The sequence below is a fragment of the Orcinus orca genome, chromosome 11 (assembly GCF_937001465.1).
Source record: "Orcinus orca chromosome 11, mOrcOrc1.1, whole genome shotgun sequence".
In the NCBI taxonomy this organism is placed as follows: Eukaryota; Metazoa; Chordata; class Mammalia; order Artiodactyla; family Delphinidae; genus Orcinus; species Orcinus orca.
This window is the reverse complement of record NC_064569.1, coordinates 62,962,418-62,985,704: the sequence shown is the minus strand read 5'-3', so window position 1 is coordinate 62,985,704 and position 23,287 is coordinate 62,962,418.

The window sequence follows — 23,287 nt, the reverse complement described above, 5'->3', positions numbered from 1 at the left end:
CAGGGCCACCAGCCAGCAGATCCCACCAGGCCATCCATTTCCTGGTCAGTAGCTCTCTGCACAACTGGTACCCTGGGTCCTCATTCTTAAGAAACTTTATAAACATTTCATTATTATATTATTTCTAGTCTGGGAAGGAATGGAAGAAAAAAAAGCAAAGAACCCCAATGTCTGCTATTCCTACAAGCGATTCTGAGGAAACAGTCCATGTTCACTGCTGCCTTCTGACTAGGCAAGTGGCATCCAGGACCATAGACAGCTGTGCCCTCCCCTTTAACCAAAGTTGACTGTACCTAAAGTGTTTCTTCATTTTCTGACCCCCTGGGTATCTCTAAGTATTCTCTGAGGAGCCAGGAATCAGTCTGGAATGTCTTCAGCTGAATTATTTTGAATGGCTAGCCCTCACTGTCCAATTTTTCACAAGCATGTTGGCTGTGCCAACATGAAGCAGAGATACAGGGAGAACAAAAAAAAAGTCACCCAAATCATAGAGCACTAGAACACCATGTAAAAATGCCTGCTTCTGAGGAATCAGTGAGTGCCCCTGAACAATCTTCCAGCTTCCAAATGTCAAACCAGTCTCCATAAGGCCTGCTTGAAAGGCATTTGCTGCATCTCACAAATTCTATCTGCCCTTTCCTCTTGCAAATCCTTATAATAAGCTTCCATTACATATCCCGTTTCTTTGCAACCTATAAGATTCAAACAAAAAAGGGACACCTAGGTTTCTGAGTGAAAGAGAGAAGAAACTCAACACATTATACAAAACTTGAACATCTATATTTCTTTCCCCAACTGCCACCTACAAGCCAAGTCCTGACTCCAGACTGCTGGGCAGGACAGCTGACTCAGCCCCACACTGTTCTGAAGGCAACTGCTTGCACCTCCAAATGTTTCTGTGTCCTATGGTGTGCAGAACGGGTTTTGGGTATATGCTGCTTAGTTTCTATTCAGCTCACTTTTACTATAAGGGTGATGAGTATATGCTGCCATTTAAATAACCAAGGACCTACTTGAACCATTAATAAAGGACAATAAGGTATTATTTAAGTGTTCTTCATTTTTTTTTTCCTGATAAACTCTTTTTTTCTGGCCCATAAAGTGTCCCTAACCATCCTTGGAGGACCAGGAATCAAACTTGCAGTATCTTCAGTTGCATCATCTTGAGTAGAGGCACCTCACAATCAATAATACCAACCAACAGCCTGTGATTTCCATTATGTAAAGAGGTTTGGGTAGGCAAGGTTATCACTTCAAGGGTCATTGCTATCTGAATTGAACACACACAGGACTCCAATGAAGTTTTATGCATTTCTTTACTCAAGGACATAGGCAATTCACCTAAGCTGTAGAGGTTTAGCAGGAGGAGGGGTGTAGGATATTATACCGCACTCTGAGCTAGACCTCACTCCCTCACTCCCTCCTTTATCCTGTGGTGTCATTTGAGTGTGTTGCTTATTCTTTCTCTGCCCTTTACTTCCAAAATGTATCTCTAACCCCACTTTTCTCCATAGGTCTTACTATACATTTCTATAGACAAAGAAATCAGGTCCTACTTGCTGTTGCCTTAAATTTTTCAATTTCAAGTGTTCGGTAAATATCCATACATAATTTCTGCTGGCTCTGAAGATAGAAACAGGCATTCTTTTCTCAGTCTTTCCTTGTTCTGTAAGAGAAAGAAAGTAGCGAATTCTGGGTCTAGCTTGCAGGGATGAGAATGGGAGACTTTTACTCCAGGCTTTCATTGGTTTTCTTATTCTTATCCTTGATCCAATGGTGACATTGATTCATTAATGGTAGCTACTGGAGCTGTGATGAGGAAGACATTGAGGTAGCCACAATTAATGAGTCAATGTCACCATCCCTGTGTAGAAAATGTGAGGAATGTCATTCTTTTTATAATAAGATAATTACATGGCTCTGATCAAGGCAAATAATGATTGCTCATTCCCTTTAAAGCATACACACTGAAGCCAGCCTCAAAACATAGACCCTTTGGACCAAGTCAAAATACAAAATGAGCATCACTCCCTGGATTAGGAGTTGGCAATACAGACCACACATTTATTTTCCCCTCAATGTTATCATAACTCTTCTCAACACAGAGATTAAAGCGTTTACTGACCAGAGTCCTGAGGTTAGGAGCCCAAAGTTATGACTTCTCCAATTTTATTTATATCCCCCTTTTCCAGTCCCTGGCATTGACACAGTAGATAAATTTTGGTGATGTACTGTACCATGTCAGTAAGAGAATCTGTTCATTTATATCAAGAATGGCACAGCCTTCACCTTTCACAATCTAAACACAATAGTTGAGAATTTACAGAAGTTTCTACTGAATAAAAGTTTAGAACTTCTTTCCCAAACCTTCCCAAAGGGGGAATAAAAGCTTCAGGATATCTGACTCATATAAACCAAAGCATTAAATAAACAGATTATCTTCTTTTCTGCATTCATCTCAGACAAAGCAAAACTGGCATTTTTACTGTGTAAGATCAGGTTTTAGAAAGTAGAAGAAATTGTATCCTCTTAGATGGAGTTTGGGAAGAATAATTGCTTGTCTGTGGAAAAATTCTACCTGGAAAGAAATATAAACTAAATGCTAAATCAAAAGTTTTCACATAGGTTTTAGCACAATTCTGATAGTGGTTGAAAAAGAAGCTGCCCTTTTTATTCCTTTTAGAAAATTTTTATAGTAAGAAACTAACCATAAGAAGAGAATATTATGCGGTCCAAGGAATAACCAAGTTCACGTAAAAGAATGATACCAGTATGGCCTTCCAGCATATCAAATATATGCTATAATCTAACACACTCCAAATGGAGCAATTCAAGTAAAAAGATAATCTGAAAAATGGAACAAGGCATTATAAACAAAAGATCCTATACATTCAAATCATAAAGTACATATCACAATTTTCCTAACAACACATTTCATTATATATAAGACTGGATGGGGGCTTCCCTGGTGGTGCAGTGGTTAAGAATCCACCTGCCAATGCAGGGGACATGGGTTCGAGCCCTGGTCCGGGAAGATCACACATGCCGCGGAGCAACTAAGCCTGTGCGCCACAACAACTGAGCCTGTGTGCCACAACTACTGAAGCCCGCATGCCTACAGCTTGTGCTCCGCAGCAAGAGAAGCCACTGCAATGAGAAGCCTGTGCACCACAATGAAGAGTAGCCCCTGCTCGCCGCAACCAGAGGAAAGCCTGCGCACAGCAATGAAGACCCAACGCAGCCAAAAATAAATAAATTTATAAAAAGACTGAATGTTCTTTAAATAATTGATTTTTAATGAATTATTTTAAAATAAAATGCTATCATTTTAATCATAAAATATAACATGCTTGTTTTTAAAAATGAAACAATAGAAAGCTTTAAAAAAAGCAAAATTAGTAGAAATCTAAAAGTTCAAAGACATAATAGCTGATATTTGGTTATTTTTTCAGAAAACCTTTCAAGTTTATACACTAATAATATTACATACATTTGATCCAACAAGCAATACAATCTCTAACTTGTTTATTAAAGTAATAATACATTATGGGCAGCTTTTAATATCCATAACTATCAATCAACACAATTATTTAAAATAGTGAAATAATAATCCCTTGTGTGAATATATCATAATATATTTAACTATTCCTCTACTGATGAACATACATTATTTTCAGGTTTTATCACTATAAATTTCTGAGAACATCCAATGTATGCATTGCATGTATGTCTGATACTCTTCATGATAAATTTTGTTTAACTGAAGTATAATTGACTTATAATACATATTAGTTTCAAGTACACAACATAGTGATTTAGTATTCTTATACATTACAAAATGATCACCAAGACTAGTCTAGTTATCTGTCACAATACAAAGTTTATTACAACGTTATTGACTATATTCCTTATGCTGTACATGCTGTGACTTATTTTATAACTGCAAGTTTGTACCTCTTAATTTTCCTCACCTATTTCACTCATTCCTCCACCTCTCCTGTCTGGCAACCACCAGTTTGTTTTCTGTTCTATGAGTCTGCTTCTGTTTTGTTATGTTTATTCATTTGTTTTTTTAACATTCCACATATAAGTGATAATATATAGTATTTGTCTTTCTCTGTCTGACTTATTTTACTTAGCATAGTGCTCTCTAGGTCCAAACATGTTGTTGCAAATGGCAACGTTTCATTCTTTTTCAATCAGAGTAACATTTTATTGTGTGTGTGTTATGTATATACACATATATATGTGTGTGTGTCTATATAAATCACATCTTCCTTTTCCATTTATCAGTGGACACTTAGGTTGCTTCCGTATCTTGGCTACTGTAAATAATGCTACAATGAACATAGGGGTACATATATCTCTTCAAATTAGTGTTGTTATTTTCTTTAGGAAAATACTCAGAAACAGAATTGCTAGGTCACTTGGTAGTTCTATTTTTTTTTTTTTTTTTTTTTGAGGAACCTCCATACTGTTTTCCATAGTGACTGTACCAGTTTACATTCCCACCAACAGTTCATGGGGGTTCCCTTTCCTCATGCCCTTAATAACACTGATTTGTTGTCTTTTTAGAGCAAATCCATTCTGACAAATGTGAGATTATATTTCGTTGTGGTTGGGCATTTCCTGACGATGAATGATGTTAGCATCTTTTCATGTGTCTGTTTGCCATCTGTATGTCTTCTTTGGGAAAATGTCTATTCAGGTCCTCTACCCATTTTTTACTCAGGTTGTTTTTATTTCTTTGATGTTGAGTTGTATGAGTTCTTTGTATATTTTTAATATTAACTTCTTATTGGAGATATCATTTGCAAATATCTTCTCCCATTCAGTAGGTGGGTTTATTCCTGGGCTATTCTGTTCCATTGGTCTATGTGTCTGTTTTTGTGTCAGTACCATATCTTAATTACTGTAGCTTTGTGTAATAATTTGAAATCAGGGAGCATAATATCCCCAGCCTTGTTGTTTTGGCTATTCTAGATTTCCATACAGATTTTAGAGTTATTTGTTCTAGTTTTATGAAAAATACCATTGGTATTTTGATAGGGATTGTATTGAATCTGTAGGTTGCCTTGGGAAGTATTGTCATTTTAATAATAGAAACTCTTCCAGTTCATGACATAGTATATTTTTCCATTTGTTTCTGTTGTCTTCAGTATCTTTCATCAATGTCTTATAGTTTTCCAAGTACAGGTTTTTTACCTCCTTGATTAGATTTATTCCTAGGTATTTTATTTTGTTTTACGCAGTTGGAAATGGGATTGTTTCTTAATTTCTCTTTCTGATAGTTCATTCTTAGTGTATGGAAATGTAACAGATTTCTTTAATTTTGGATCCTGGAACTTTACTGAATTCATTTATTAGTTGTAATAGTTTTTTGGTGCCATCTTTAGGATTTTCTATATAGAGTATCATGTCATTTGCATACAGTGAGAGTTTTACTTATTCCTTTTCTATTTGGATTCATTTTATTTCTTTTTCTTGTTGGATTGCTGTCACTAAGATTTCAAATACTACGCTGAATAAAAGTGCTGAGAATGGGCATCCTTGTCTTGTTCCTGATCTTAGAAAAAATGCTTTCAGGTTTTCACGATTGAGTATGATGTTAGCTGTGGGCTTGTCATATATAGCCTTTATTATGTGAAGGTATGTTCCATTTATATCCACTTCATTGAAAGTTTTTATCACAAATTGATGTTGAATTTTATCAAAAGCTTTTTCTGCGTCTATTGAGGTGTATATGATTTTTATTCTTCAAACGTTAATATGATGCATCACATTTGTGAATACTGAACCATCCTTGCATTCCTTGATAAATCCCACTTGATCTTGGTGTATGACCCTTTTAATGTATTGCTGAATTTGGTTTGCTAATATTTTGTTAAGTATTTTTGCATCTATGTTCATCAGTGATATTGGCCTGTAATTTTCTTTTTTGTGGTGTCTTTGGTTTTGGTCTCAGGATGATGTTGGCCTTATAGAATGAGTTCAGAAGCATTCCTTCCTCTTCAATTTTTTGGGAACAGTTTGACAAGGATAGGTGTTAATTCTTCTTTAAACGTTTGGTAGAATTCCCAAGTGAAGCTGTCTGGTCCTAGACTTTTGTTTGTTGGGAGTTTTTTCCTTCTGATTCATTTTCATTACTGTTAATTGGTGTGTTCTTATTATGTGTTTCTTCCTGATTCAGTCATGGGAGATTGTACATTTCTAGGAATTTATCCATTATACATTGAATCCATCTTGGCCACTCTTCGAAATATGTATTCTTTTGTAAAGTGGCAAAAATCTTGGCTGAATTATTTTCTACTGTTGAGTGGAAAGTGGAACTTTAAGCCATAAGCTTGGATAATTAGCTGAGGAGATTTCCTAGCAAAGTGTTGAGGATGTAATCTGGTTTCTCCTTGTTGTGTATAGCAAATGAGAAATAGATAAATTTTAAAAGGAACTTGATGCTTTGGAAATTTTTCAGCCTGTTCAGATAGTGTGATCTGAAACAGGGCCAAGGTCTGACTGTACAAACTTTTGCTGGAGATATTAGATATGAAACCCATGGATCCAATCAGTCACTTAAGCAGAAATACTGCCAGCTTGGACTGAAGGGTGCAGAGGTGGGATGAAATAAAGAAGGGTGTTGGGATGCTGGGACTCTCCAGAGAGGACATGGACCAATAGATCCACCTGGCTATGAATATGTGTAATCCTTCACAAAAAAATTAAAAAGTAATAAAATAAAATATCTCTAAGGGTCACTCAGAGATGTCCTTCACAGTTATGATTATCCTCCTATTTGTGGGTTTCCTACTCATGAGTGTGGGTCTTGACTGTATCACATCCCTGCCCCTCCTACCTGTCTAATTGTGGTTCCTTCTTTATATCTTTAGTTGTGGAAAATCTTTTCTGCTAGTCTTTAGGTCATTATCATATAGTTATTCTGTAAATAGTTGTAATTATTGTGTGCCCATGGGAGGAGGTGAGCTCAGGGTCCTCCTATACCACCATGTTGGTCACCCTTTATGATAAATTCTTAAAAGTAAAATTGCTGTGTCAAATTTTATTCATTTTAAATTTGAATGTACATGCCAAATTACTCAATAGGGAAACTGGAAATAAATGTTCAAACAAAATGCTTTATCATGAGCCTCCCTGGTGGCACAGTGGTTAAGAATCTGCCTGCCAATGCAGGGGACACAGGTTCGAGCCCTGGTCCAGGAAGATCCCACCTGCCGCAGAGCAACTAAGCCTGTGTGCCACAACTACCGAGCCTGCACTCTAGAGCCTGCGAGCCACAACTACTGAGCCCACGTGTCATAACTACTGAAGCCTGCATGCCTAGAGCCCATGCTCTGCAACAAGAGAAGCCACCGTAACGAGAAGTCCGTGCACCGCAACGAAGAGTAGCCCCCGCTTGCCGCAACTAGAGAAAGCTTGCATGTAGCAACAAAGACCCAATGCAGCCAAAAATAAATAAATAAAATAAATAAATTTTTAAAACATGCTTAATCATAATTTGTTAGACTGTAAATTTCTCAAACTCAGGGACTGCTACTGTCTTGGATTTTGCCCTCTTCTCAACGTCAGAACTACATCTAGCATGCAGACAGTACATAATAAATATTAGTTGAATAAATTAATAAAGATTACATTGGATTTAAAGAATTTAACTTCCACCTAATTACTTTTATATTTGAAACTGAACCCTTTCTCTTCAATATATCCACTGAGGACATTTTGGCTAGGAAATAAGAACAAATTCTCTCTCCTCAGACCCTACATGAATTATGTACCCATTGTGCTCTACCATTTACCAGTTTGCATGACCTTAGGCTAATTGTTTAATACCTTTGAATCTCCAATTTTCCATCTGTGAGATGACTATAATAAAACCCCACTCTGTCTGCCTGTCAGAAATGTTGTGAGATTTAAATGATACAATGTGAGGTAAAGGCACTTTCTACAAAATAAAATGGTCTACAAATAAAAGAGATTAACAATTAAAGACAGGTTTAATGTTCTGGAAGGCATTGCACTTCACTCATATTAACCTGAAAAGATTTCTGCAAACAACCTAAAGCTCCAGGCTCAAAAGCTACCTTTTCCGGTGCCCACCTGCAGATGATGCCTCATAATGATGATTTCTTATAAGATTGGGAAATGGCATTTGTTTTCACTCTTATCTGTCATACTTAGCTAAACAATGCTTCTTATTGATTTGCGGCATCAAAGCCACTTCTCTGTTCCAAGCATGGCATTTGTTATTTTCTCTTTGTAAGCACAGAAATATAAAAGCAACACCATAAGAAAATAAAAAATAAAACCCCCATAGCTTAAGTATTGATTAAAAACAAGCTTCGTTCATTAAAAACACTGCTGGGATTTGAAGCACTTAGAGGTAATCTTTTCTTTTCCTCAGCATTAAAAAATATAGTGATTTACAGATCTTAGTGGGTCTGAGAAGGAGTTGTTATTTAAATAAGCTTTGGATTTAAAAAAAAAAACGAGATTGTAAGTTAGAGTCCAAATTTCCCCTTATTCCATTTGGTCCCTATATAAGGGGAAGATGTTTCCCCTTAAAATAATAACAATATGCCTAATCAATATTTGTATAGCACTTTTTCTACATAAGGATCTTTCATATAATGCATCTTATTCTTTGCCTCATCCTAGAATTTCTTGTTCATCCTCCAAAAGGGACAAGGTCAGGGATGTGGTAGAGGTAAGCTGAGAAGCCACTAGCTACTGTCTTTAGGGATCCTCCCGGAGAGGGTAAAGACCTGTGCTTCTGTCAAGAGGAAATATGTGTTCCTATCTCAACTGACTGCATCGTGTTCCTCTTTCCAGTCAGGTGTCATCTTGGTTGGAGGGAAGAGTGGTGAGTCACAGGGTGACCCAGAGCCTTTGCCCTCCTAGAAGGACATTCAGATAACACCACACTCTAGACAAAGGGAAATAAAAGACATTGTTAATTGAAATGATTCTTAAACTTGCTTAAAACTCTTTGAGAATAAGCTCCGTCATGGATTCATGTGTTTAGTTTTTTTTAAAACATTTTAACAATGATTTCCCTGTATATCAGTGGTCTTAATCTTCAGTTTTAACACACATCCATCACAGTGTTTTCCATATCCACGTATCAACTATATTAGTACTGTCTTAATTACTTAATTTAAAACGGACAGATTTTTACTTAAATTTTATCTTAAAGGGAGTTTCAAATCTATCATCCTTTAAAACCATAAATATAGAAAAAAAGGAAAAAAAGGAAAAAAACCCATAAATATAAAATGATTATAAACAAAAATGCAACAAAACCAAAACATTGGCAAAAATCTCACTTTGTTATTATTACCTGCCCAAAGCTATTTCTCTCTTTTTAAGAAGGACAATGGTAGAAAAATGTTAAGAGAAATAGAGTCTCAAAAATACTTGATCTGAGTTGATCAGAGGATTGAGAGAGAATTAAAAATGGAGTTATGTCCTCAATCTTTGCTGTGTAACATCTTGTCCATGTACCAACTAAAATGATCTGTCTCACATCCGGTGATACTTATCTTACCCCTGGGGAAGCACGGTAATGTTATATATTTTTTTCATGACGTATCTTTTGAGTCTGTCTCACCTCCAAATCTGGTGCTCCTACTTAAACAGATAAGGCAGAAGACACATGACAAGCATTTTTACTGAGCAGGCAAAATATCCAAAGTAAGTTTTCCAATTTTCATCCAGATTTATTGATATTACTTAGGTGTAATCTCTGTCTATGACTCAAACACTGGAACAAAGTCCATAGGAACAAAAGGCATTTTAGGCCTATTATCCCAGAAAGATCTTCTTTAAAAAGAGCCTGGGGTGCAGAAGTAGTGTGCCATGCTTCTCAAACTTTCATGTGCATGTAAATCACCTGCAGATGTTGTTAAAATGCAAGTCCGGGTGGGGCCTGAAATTTTGTGTTTCCCACAACTTTCAGAAGATGTCAGTGATGCTGCTTAGTGCACTTCCATTGAGTAGCAAGTGTGTGCTTAAAGGACAGGCTGTGAATTCAAGCTCTGAAGTTATAATGTCAACTGAATGCCGTATTCAACATTTTCAAATTGTGTGAATATGGACAAGTTATGTAATTTCTCGCAGCCTGTCCTCATCTGTTAAGTGAGATAAGAAAGAGTGGGGCTACTCCACTGGATTGTTACGCAGAACAAATGAGTTCATACACGTAAAACACATTGAGCTATACCTGGCCCTCACTACTACAATTCTACTATCAACAGATCTTGGAAAACAGCTGCCATATCCCATCATATTTATGGCCATCCCTTGCTACACTTCTTTAATAGCCCCACTAAGTCTACATGGTACATTCTCAATCCCTTGACAAGGTCATAAAACTTAAGCTGGCTTGCGATTGTCCCTCTAATGCTAATTTCTAGTTCTCATTCTCAAACATTCTAATCCTTTAGCCAGACCAAACAACGTCAGACTAAATAGGCCATGCTTTCTCATATCTCTGTGCCTTCAAAGATTAGAGCACTGGAAACCTAGCATATTTGCCCAGTGAATTTTACCTTCCAGTGGAGAACTAGAGCATCTTCTATCGAATTATACCCTTACCATCTTGCTTTTTTTGCCATAATACTCTTTATCATATGATTTTTAAAATGGCATATGAACTCCTTGATTCTCTCATTATGATGTGTTATATACTTTGGGAGCAAGAACCATGCATCAGTGTACCACTAGCATGAGGTAATATAGTGAGAACTGTAATTTCAGCATTCATTATACTGCTTGCTGCAGTAGTACTAAATACATGCTGAATTAATGAAAATCAGGAATTAAAATGATATATGCATACTTATGATATCCTTCTCACTCATTCAGACAAGCTTTCATTCACTGGGGAAAATAATAATGTTTCATTCACTGGGGAAAACAATAATGTTTAATAATAATGTTAACCGCTGCTTGATATATATTACAGGATCACTATTTTAAAGAATTTCTAAAAGGATCCAAAATTTACCTATTACTCATAATCAGTAATTCTCAAATTCTTCACAAAAGAACTTTTGGTGTGTCATGTTTAAAAACTTTTATACCCTATTACATAATATATGTTTGTATATTTATTTTTAAATGCAAAGGTTTCATATTAATTATCATAAAAGAATTTTTAAATTTCATATCTACTTCATTAATTAATGATGATTTTTAGTTCAGCTATCAACTCCAAGAATATGACTGAATTGAGAAAAACCCACATTATGTATCACATTTTTATGATAGGCAATTTTGTATTTCTTTGTTTTCCAATATTTTGAGATCCCAAGTTTAATTTAAAAAAAACTATTTTTCTTATTGTATGAAACTATATATAGTTTTATAGTTCATATAGCTTCATATTATTAACATTTTGGCATTTCTGAAATCAGGAAGCATCTTAAAATTTTGACATAATTTGATAGCATTTTTTTCTTTAAATTATGATATAAAACATTTTATTTCTTAAAATCGATGTTATCTTAAACACAATAAAATTTAGTATGTGGGGAAAAAAATGGCAAGAGATTAATATGATCACACAGGAGTAATGCCCAGAGTATTACTGAAAACATGATGTAAAACAGGTCACTAATACTGGAAATTTTGATGTACATCTCATAAGGAGATAAGTTACATAAAATTGCTACGAGTGTCTGGGAACCACCGATTAGTAATGTTGACTGTCTCATATAAATACTAGTTGAAGTTTTTCTTAAATGAAGAGGTAAGAGCGCCACTTTTAATTCTGGCTATAATGAACTAGCTTGAATCAGACCAATCCTCTCACCAATAACAACAGGAAAAGATGGATAATATACATTAAAAACATCTGTTTGAAGAAATGGGAGAGCTGCTAAGGTACTCAAACTTATACCCAAGATCCTGATGAGAAGTGCAGAGGGACAGTCTGACATTTAGTACATTTTTTGTCCTGGCAGCATATGACTGTTCATCAGTGATGGATGAGCCACTGAGTAGCCTTTAGCAGTTTCAAAAGGCTAGAAAGAAGAAAAAAAAAAGGTATATAGAGTACATCAATGAGGAGGGAACCTGGTGACATTCTCAAATTTTCAGTTGGAATGCTCGAATGGCTGCTACAGCAAAGAATTAAAGGAGAATCAGAAATGGTTTTCACAATGACAGAAAGCCAGTTTAATCTGTGATAGACTTAAATGATCTTCTCCTAGTCTAAATCCTGCTACAGGCAAGAGGAAATCCTCAATGAAGAAAAACAACACCTTCAAAAGATTCAAATTATATCTATAATTTTTCATATATAATTTTCAGCATGCAATCAAAAATAACCTGACACAGCAATAGACTACACTACATTTGACACATGAATTACCACAATCAAGAGTTAAAAAAAAATCTACTGGAGATTCTGATATTAGAAATATCAGGCTTTGACTTCGAGGACGCTATGATTAATATATTAAAGAAAATTGGGGGGGGGGCGATAAATGGTTAATATCAGCATATAACCAGGATCTATGAAGAAGAATTACTATGGAAACTATGGAGAACCTAGATGTAAAGAATACAATAAATATTAAAAATAACTCAATGGACGGCATTGACAGCAGATTAGACACAGCTGAAGAGAAGACTAGTTGGAGATAGATAAGTTAGTAGAATATATTTAGATTAAAGCAAAGACAGTAAAAGAAAGGAAAATACAGAAAATCAGCCTATACACCAAACTACAAAATATTTTTGAGAGATATTAAAGATTGCAAAAATAGTTGGAGGGATTTTCATGGATTGGAAGACTCAATAATGCAAAGATATCAATTTCCTTCAAATATATGTATACAATTTCAATGAAATTTCAATTAAAAATCCAGACTTTTTTGTGACATTTGACAAATTGATTATTAAAATGAAGTGAAGATGCAGAGAGACAAGAATAGCCAGACAATTTTGAAGAAGAAAAATAAAGAAGATATACAATGACCTTAACGTGGGTTATACCAGTCTGTTTTCATGAAAATTTGACAATTTTTTTTCAGTGAACAAGCTTTTTAAAGAATCAATGTCAGGGAGTTCCCTGGTGGTCCAGTGGTTGAGGCTTCACCTTCCAATGCACGGGGTGCAGGTTCGATCCCTGGTCAGGGACCTAAGATCCACATGCCTCGTGACCAACAAAACCAGAACATAAAAAAACCCAGAAGCAACATTGTAACAAATTCAATACTTTAAAAATGGTCCACATCGGGACTTCCCTGGTGGTCCAGTGGGTAAGACTCCACACTCCCAGTGCAGTGGTCTGGGTTCAACCCCCGGTCAGGGAACTAGATCCTGCATGCACGCCGCAACTCAAGATCCTGCATGCCACAGCGAAGATCTCACATGCTGCAACTAAGACCTGGCTCAGCCTTAATTAATTAATTAATTTAAAAAAATGGTCCACATCAAGAAAATCTTTTTAAAAAATCAACGTCATCTTTATATATCCTATCTTTTTTCATCATGTAGTTTATCATCCTTCATTCTTCACATTTTCATGTTATCACAGATATCATCATAAAATATAAATATATCAAAGACAAATAAGGGCTTCCCTGGTGGCGCAGTAGTTAAGAATCCGCCTGCCAATGTAGGGGACACGGGTTTGAGCGCTGGTCTGGGAAGATCCCACATGCAGAGGAGCAACTAAGCCTGCATGGCACAGCTACTGAGCCTGCACTCTAGAGCCCGCAAGCCACAACTACTGAGTCTGTGAGTGTAGAGTCAGTGCTCCGCAACAAAAGAAGCCACTGAAATGAGAAGCCTGTGTACCGCAAGGAAGCGTAGACCCTGCTTATCGCAACTAAAGAAAGCCTGAGCACAGCAACGAAGACCCAACACAGCCAAAAATAAATAAATAAAATAAATTTATCCAAAAAAAGATGAATGAAATGGACAAATAATTTATATTAATAGTGTAGTCCAACTGTAAAATATTCAGAATCAGCATAGTCTCTCAACCACTTGTGCCGACACGTTTTTCACTACATTTAAATTGTAATTAGATAGCATTGTTTAACAAAGACTATTTTTTTAAAATTTGCTGCTTCATTTTGACCCAAACATTTTTGTCCCTTTCTATAATAGTTTAATAATAATTACAATAATAACGACCTAAGAAGGCAAACTCATATACTAATCTAGAACTTAACCATATTAGGTAGTTCTAAAGCTGACCTTGAAATAAGATTCAAGCAATTTTTATTTGCTATTTTGATCAAGTTATTATTTTATTGTATCCTATAAACAACACTTTTCTTCTTTTCCCTATATTTTGGTGATTTTCATTTAAGTTCATGATTATTATGTTATGGTTATTACTACAAAAAAGAAGTGAATTTATATAATTTTTGCTCAGGGGGATGACATTTCATTTTTTGTATTCGTATTTTAAATAAGCATGTAAGTACATCCTACTGTTTGACTGTTTATCACCACCTACCATCAAGTCTCATGTTATGATTAGAATGATGATAGTATCTTCTTTGCTATTGTCTTAATAATTTAATGTTCCCTTGAACTTTTTGTATTACGTTATATATTTTAGCAAATTCATTCTTATACTTCTAATGCTTTTTAGTTTCTTAATTCCTGAATTATTGTTTCAAGTTAACACATATTTTTAAAATAAGGCATAGTAAAATGGTAAATTATCGATGCAACTAAATCACAACCTTGGACTATTTGGTACTGTCACTGAGAAAGTGGAACTAAACGGTACAACATGTAACCCAAAGATCTGATCTATAATAATTGCAGCAGGAGGATGAGTGGATTTTTGAGAGTCAAGGGTTTTTTTAAGTAATTAAAGTGAAAACCAAAATTAAACTGGTTTATAAGGTGATAAAATTTTCAAAAGAAGACTTTTAAAAAATAAATTTATTTATTTATTTTTGACTGCATTGGGTCTTCGTTGCTGTGTGCAGGCTTTCCCTAGTTGCGGCAAGAGGGGGCTGTTTCTCGTTGCGGTGTGCAGGCTTCTCCTTGCGGTGGCTTCTGTTGTTGTGGAGCACGGGCTCTAGGTGCGCAGGCTTCAGTAGCTGTGGTGCGCAGGCTCAGTAGTTGTGGTGCACGGATTTAGTTGCTCCGCAGCACGTGGGATCTTCCCAGGCCAGGGCTCGAACCCATGTCCCCTGCATTGGCAGGCGGATTCTTAACCACTGTGCCACCAGAGAAGTCCCCAAGAAGAGACTTTCAATGTCATCCTCGATAATTTCAATAAGCGATTATTACAACACATCCATGCCATACATTGGCATACGTTGCTTATTCTAAAATAGTATATCCTATTTACTTTGATACAACTATCCCATGGAACTCCCTAGTATTACAAAAGAATGCACTGTCAAAACATATCTATGAGATTGGCTGATGTAGTAAAGTGGGATTCTACTGATACTGCATATGAGTGAGCATTAAAATACCATTAAAGAGAATATACATTCAAAAATATTTTTCTGTAAATATTCAGGGAAATTTGGCATTGAACTGAAATGTGCTTTGGTTATCCTACAGCTGTGAAAACTCATTGATATATTTTCGTGAGTTGTCATCTGGAAGATACTCTAGTTTGAGAAGCATGACTCTGCGTGCTCTGAAATCTGCCCTTAGATGAAGCCAGGCCACTGGAGAACTAGCTACATAGAATACATTCCTCTGTTCTTCTTTGGTCTCTTTACTCAAACTGAGCTTTGGTATGATGCCTTCCCTGAATAAACAGGGAGAGTGTGAGTATATTTTATGGATGTGTTCTAGCTAGTAATGCTCCTTGATAGAAAACTCATACTACTTTAAGAAAGTTCCTTGTAAGATATGCCTGGAACCATAAGAGAGATGAAATACCAGGGAAATCTAAGAATATAACTGGGAGGTGTTTGGTGATCAAGACTGACTTCGTTTCTTCACCCTTACTCTCTAACCCCAACTTATGCCAACTTTGAGGCATAAAATAGGAAATTAGTAGAGCCGATGACTGCATGTAAAATTAATACAAAAATGTTTAATTTTATAATTCAGTAGAATGACTTTAAAAGCTGGGACTAGGGCTTCCCTGGTGGCACAGTGGTTGAGAATCTGCCTGCCAATGCAGGGGACACGGGTTCGAGCCCTGGTCTGGGAAGATCCCACATGCTGCGGAGCAACTAGGCCCGTGAGCCACAATTACTGAGCCCGCGCGTCTGGAACTTGTGCTCCACAACAAGAGAGGCCGCGATAGTGAGAGACCCGCGCACCGTGATGAAGAGTGGCCCCTGCTCACCGCAACTAGAGAAAGCCCACACACAGAAACAAAGACCCAACACAGCCAAAAATAAATTAATTAATTTTTTTTAAAAAAAGCTGGGACTATAAGGCACAAATATATCAGGAGAAAATATTTAAAATTCAGTAAGATACTATTTTATTACTTGTAGGAAAAGATTCTAACAGATAAGAAAGAAAATATAAACAGAATTCAGACTTGAATGTTTTAGAAAATATATAAGTTACATCCAAACAGTGGCATAATCACCTTACAGAGGATTACAGACTCTAACCTGACTTGTAATTTAAGCAATTTGATAAGGCTCAAACCTTCCTTTTTGGCTACCTAACCCAATGTTCTCTTCAAATTTTGGAGTCTGTGGTATATGGCTGTAAGAAGGGGTTCCATTAGAGCTGTCAGAGGAATGCAAAAAACACTCAAATCACCCTGCTTCTGAGTATCTTTAAATTGTATTCCCGAATTAGATCTCTGGTTGATAAGCAATATTTGTTAGCTAAGAAGGTAACCCTAAAAATATTCCTTGTGGAGACCCTCCTAAGTTAATTATAATGGATTAGAAGATTTATCTCTCAGGTAATTGAAGTACAGAAAGAAGAAATTTAATATTTTAAAGTTTATAATTACAATTTAAAATATTTAAAGGGATTTAATTTTCCAAGTTTAGGAAGGAGACTACATATTAATCAAAAACCCTCTTAAAAGTGATTGTTCATATTTGTTAGACTTGCAAGCAGAATAAAAGTATTTATTGGGACTTCCCTGGTGGTGCAGTGGTTAAAAGGTCACCTTCCACTGCTGGGGGTGAGGGTTTAATCCCTGGTCGGGAAGCTAAGATCCCACATGCCTCGTGGCCAAAAAAAAAAAAAAAAAAAAAAAAAAGGGCTTCCCTGGTGGCGCAGTGGTTGAAAGTCCGCCTGCCGATGCAGGGGACATGGGTTCGTGTCCCAGTCCGGGAAGATCCCACATGCCGCGGAGCGGCTGGGCCCGTGAGCCATGGCCGCTGAGCCTGCACATCCGGAGCCTGTGCTCCGCAACGGGAGAGGCCACAACAGTGAGAGGCCCGTGTACTGCAAAAAAAAAAAAAAAAAAAAAAAAGAACCAAAACATAAAACAGAAGCAATATTGTAACAAATTCAATAAAGACTTTAAAAATGGTCCACATCAAAAAAATCTTAAAAAAAAAATTTGTAAACTAAGCTTAAATTTTTAAGATCTAGCTCCTCTAAGAAATCAAATATATATTTTAAAAACCAAAGTGGACCCCTGAATAATCTTTTGTGTCTGCAAAAGTCATTCTGAATCCATCAAAAATGTACTTTAACAATAAGCAACTTCAAAGCTGGTAAAATATTTATCATTATCATAATCTGCACCTTAAGTAACTTATAACAGTTATTGTCAATCACAGTGTGGGTTTTCTTGTGCCTCTGTAGGGAAGCAAGTTTTCACATGCAATTGATCAGTCAGAAATCTTCACTGGATATGGTATGACCTATGAAAACTCATGTTGCTAATGAAAAAGAAAATACTTTTTTCAACATGAAATAAAGTTACCCAATTTGCTTTATAACTAGGGATCAGGTACTTTCAATGGCATCTTTGTTACCTTATTTAAATTTCAAATGTTACAAACACAAATTCAAATTTTTAATTTTACTCTTTGTTGAGTTTTGTACATGAACATACTGGTTAGGACCAAATGTCTGTGAACTGCACAAGCCCAGGAAATATCAATAGTTTTCATATTGCAGTTTATATAAACAGTGGTACTTAAGATTGGCAGCTTGGTCCATAATCATGGTAGCTTTTCAAATATGATACATTTTTCTAGAAAAAATTCATGAAGTTACTGAATTTCAAGTGTTCTTTGCTTCCTGTGGTTCATCTGAAACATTAATTTGCCCATCTAGACATTTTACCTACAAGCACAATATTTTTGATCTCCCAATAGCATGCTGTTGTAACTAGACAGATTTTTATTTTTTCACAGCAAAGTGAATTTAAGATGATCTAATATTGCTTGGTAATGTTATGGAAGGAATTACAGGCATTGAAGTAATGCACATTACTCTGAAATCTTTCACCTCACTGTGCAGTCAGCCAAATTATATATTTATTAATTTTGTTAAGCTGGCCTCATGAGTCAATAGATTGAATAGAGTCCCTGTTAATTAAGTTTGCTGATGAAATGACTAGAAGCTTGGAGAATAGCTTTGGAATTAAAAATGAGTTTAACCAGCTGGAGGCGATTTATGCATTGGATGAGGATTGGACCAGATGACCTCTGTGGTCTTTTTCAACTCTGGGATTCTATAAAAGACTGAGAAATCAGTATAACAAAATTTATATGAAAGGAACTCAATTTAACAAAAAGTTAGATGGAATGAATTCATTATATATATATATATATATATATATATACACACACACACACACACACATATATATATAGACACACACGCACACATATATACAGAAAATCAAAATCAGAAATAAATGGTAAGCACAGACCTAGCTTTGATTCTAATAGAGAGACAGTCAAGATAGGCTGACTTAATTATGATACTGAGATACCTTGCTTTCTAAAAACCTTTCTATAAAATATTTTTTAGTATGTGCCAGAGATTGACTAGGTGTTCAAATTTATAGTCTCTACATCCTGGCTAATCAACAAGATTACAACTTCTTACAGTTAATGGAACTCCTGTAGCAAAATTAAATTTTGACCAATAGAATGGGTGGAGAAGTAACATCAATTTCAGGCCTTCCCAATAAGTGCATCTTCATGCAATCCTACATTCTCTTTCCTTTTTTGTTTTTTAATTGGCTATCATGGAGTAACTTCCAGGGCAAACTCGGATATCCTATATCAAAGGTAGACTCAGATCTAAAAAGATACACACACGTGCACATATACATACATTTTTTTCTTACTGCACAGTTAAAAACAGCAGAAGTCATGAAGAGGTATTTAAAAAGAGTATATCAAAATATCCAATAAGGGTATGAAAGGGTACTCATCTTCATCAGTAATCAAGAAAGTGCAAGTTAGAACCTCAGTGAGATATCTTTATATACTACCAGAATGGCTACAATTTTAAAATAACTTACAAGGCCGAGTAGTGGTAAGACTGAAAGAACAGAAATTCTTATACACTGACAATGCAGGTATGAATTGAGAAAGAGTTTGATGATACTATTGAAGCTAATCATACACATACTCTATGATCTAGCAGTCCCTCTCCTAGGTATTTCCCCAACAGAAATGTACACATAGCTTTACGAAATGATACACACAGGGATGCTCAAAACAACTTTATTCATAATAAAATGGAAAAAAGAATATTCATCGACAGTAGAATGAATAAATTGTACTATATTCATACAATGGAATATGATAGAACAAAAAAATTCCTTTAGTCAAAGCTGAATTATGTAATATTGAACAAAAAAGCCCAGAAACAAAGATAAACATATATGATTACATTTATATTAAGTTCAAAAATAGGAGAATTAATATGTCTATAAATAAGAATGGCAGTTACTTTCAGTGTGTTTGTGGGGTGATGGGGGAATACTGAATTGTAGGGAATTGAGGGAGGCTTCTGTAATGCTGAGAATGTGGTATTTTATTTTGATTTGGGTTGTAGTCCCACTATATTTATTTGTAAAAATTCATGGAGATTTAAACCTAAAATTTGTTCACTTCACTGCAATTAAAAACAAACAAGTTTACAAAAAAGTTATAGTCTAATGATTTTAGGTTAAGTGTGCCAAATACATATCTGAAATATTAAAACAGTAGAAATGTTGTACAGTTTTCTTTCTCAAAGGAGATTCAGTGGTTTAAATGCACTCATGCCCAGAGGCAGGCTGGGAGATTAGATGACCTTTCTGGGTTCCTTTCAGCCCTATGATCCTAAGACATTTCATACAATGTGTTGTTTTTCTCAAAACCCCACCTCGGTCTTTCTATTTCTCTAGTATTGATTTGTCCAGGACTGAATTTAATACTCTGGGGGGGTTTTCACAAAGGCAACATAAGTAGAAAGTCTGTCACCTCCCTAATAGGTAATACGATGGAGTTGTATCCAGTGGGAAAACTCAATGGCATTTTGCGCAGCCCTGCTTCAGTTGGATGGATAATGCAAGGTCATATACAATTTTCTCTCTGCTCTCACCTCTGGATATTTTAACATTATTTCTTCACAAGTTTTCCTTCATGTTGCATGCTTTGCACTAGATTTATTTTTCCCCCCAGAGGTACTAAATTGACTTCCCTTTTGTCAACTTCAGAACAATTTTTTTAAACATTCTAAGTCTGTAAATACCATATAGGATGGAGAATACTGGTGATTTCAAGAAATTTTGTGGAAAAAAAACCAGTGGATTATTTTATCATTATGTAAACAAGAGGATTAATTGACCAAATAAATTATTTTGCTTTTAAACACATATTAGTGTCATGAGGATGCAATCGAAGAGACAAAGCCAAAGAGATGGGAAAAAATACATACATAAAATGCACTTATCATGACTATAGAGATTTGAGATTTCAGTTGTTAAATTTTATCTTACAGGAATTTTAAACTTTCCTATCAATGCTACTAGTAAAACCCTTGATTAATTCAGTTTCAATTTTTTTTTTTTTTTTTTTTTTTTTTTTTTTTGTGGGACGCGGACCTCTCACTGTTGTGGCCTCTCCCGCTGCGGCGGAGCACAGGCTCCGGACGCGCAGGCTCAGCGGCCATGGCTCACGGGCCCAGCCGCTCTGCGGCATGTGGGATCTTCCTGGACCGGGGCACGAACCCGTGTCCCCTGCATCGGCAGGCGGACTTTCAACCACTGCGCCACCAGGGAAGCCCTCAAATATTTTTAAAATGAACTAATTCACACTAAAGAATATGGCAATGTGAATAAAATATTAGTGCTAAAATATTTGCAACTTGCAAATAAAATTTAATACTAATTTCCTTCTAGTTTATGAAATGCAACACATATATTTTGCTTTGGCGTTGTTGAACATCCAAAGAAACAATGAAGAATTAGCTTCCTCTCAACATAGACATTTTAGGAACATTTTTAGTTGGAGACTTCACTGGGTACTAGAAGCCTATTATTTCTGGAAGTTTCCCAAGTAAAACATGTACTCTGGAGAAATAAAATCCCAGATTTGAAGACATCTACATTAATTGACACGACACAATTTGTTCCCAGGATTTTAAGGCTCTCCAAAGGCTGTAATTTTAGGACACTCATTTAAACTTTATGCCACTGAATGGTTTGGGGCAACTACAGCAACACAGCATTCCACTGGTACTGTGCATCTGTGTACATAGCAATCTCTAAATGCAGATAACGGAATCTCAGCATGAAACCAGAAAAGATTTTTCCAAACTCATTACAGTTGCCAGTTACTCTAGTTGAAAAATTGATTTTGCACTAGAAAGTAAAAACCTAACTTCACTATGTCATCAATCATTGGGAAAACATAACTGAGACCTGAATGCAAAACTTATCCATTCACAATTCATAGGAAACCTTCATGTCATTCAAATACAACCAAAATATCAATATAATTTCAAAGAAAACTTACAGGAATGCAAACAGAAAATTAGTATTTGTTTCAGAGAAGAAACTTAAAAAATACTGTGTCAATTACTGGATATTCTAGTCCCAGGAAAATTTGTAAGAGAGTGCATAGTAACCAGAATTAATTTTCATTCAAGGAACATCTCCTTCTTTGTATGACTAATGTCAGAGCAAAGACTCCTAAATTATACCCATCATATCAGCATGCCTAACAGACAAAGGAGTGAGTTTCATTTATTCACTCATTCAGTGATTCAGTTAACAAATTTTTTTAGATTTAACTGTTTAAATTTCCCAATAAAAAATAGATTTTATAAACCTCATGGCTCTAAAGGTAGAGAAACGTGAAAATATTTCTAAAGACACAAGGATTTTATAGATCACTGACTGAAAAACGCTGGTCTGGTTGATATAAGATAAATAATGATATCCTCTTAAAGAGCTTTGAGAATTTAGATTCCATAACCATGCCCAGAACCCTGTTGCCACCTGCCAATTACACAGTTACCATATAAGTCAGAGAAGAATTTTTCACTAATGCCTATTGCCTGTATTTATGGACCTGGTGTCTTGGACATCTTAGACTTTAAAGTTATACCTAACCTGCTGGAGGCAGCCTCCCAGATGGCTGCCAACATCCTGCTTCCCGGTATTCCCACACTGTGTCCCTTGAGTGGGGGCTAGACTCATTAACTTACTTCTAACAAATAAAATACAACAAAAGTAACAAGATTTTCATTTCTGAGATTAGGTTGTAAAAAAAGACTGTGGCCTCCACCTTGGGTGCTTGTTCTCTCTCCTTCTCTCGCTCATTTGTTCACAATGTGTTGTTACATTGTGAGCTAACCTATGGCAAGAGCCACATGGCAAGGAAATAAAGAAGTTCTCTGGCCAATAAACGTTAAGGAACTAAATTCTGCCACCTGAAATGAGGAAAGTCTCCTGCTAACAAGCCATCAAACAATTGAATTCTGTGAGGAGCTCAATCCTACCAACAGCCATGTTACTGAGTTTGGAAGTAAATCTTCCCCCACTTGAGCCTTCAGATGAGACCAAAAATGACAGGCTGTCTGAAACATCAGGAGAGACCTTGAGGGACAGGCACCCAGCTAAGCTGTGCTCAGATCCTAGACCCAGAGGAATTGTAAGATAATAAATGTTTGTTGTTTTATGCCACTAAGGTTTGAGGCAACTTGTTATACAGCAATAGATAATGAAATTACTTTTTTACATCCATAGCAAAGTGCAATTAGCTTGTTTTATTACATCTTATGATTAGCTTCTGAATTTTAATATGCCTCAAAAACATGCATTGTTAAAGTTGGATTATGAGTACACTGGAGTTTATGACACTCTTTACCTTAGTATATTTTAAAAAACCACAAA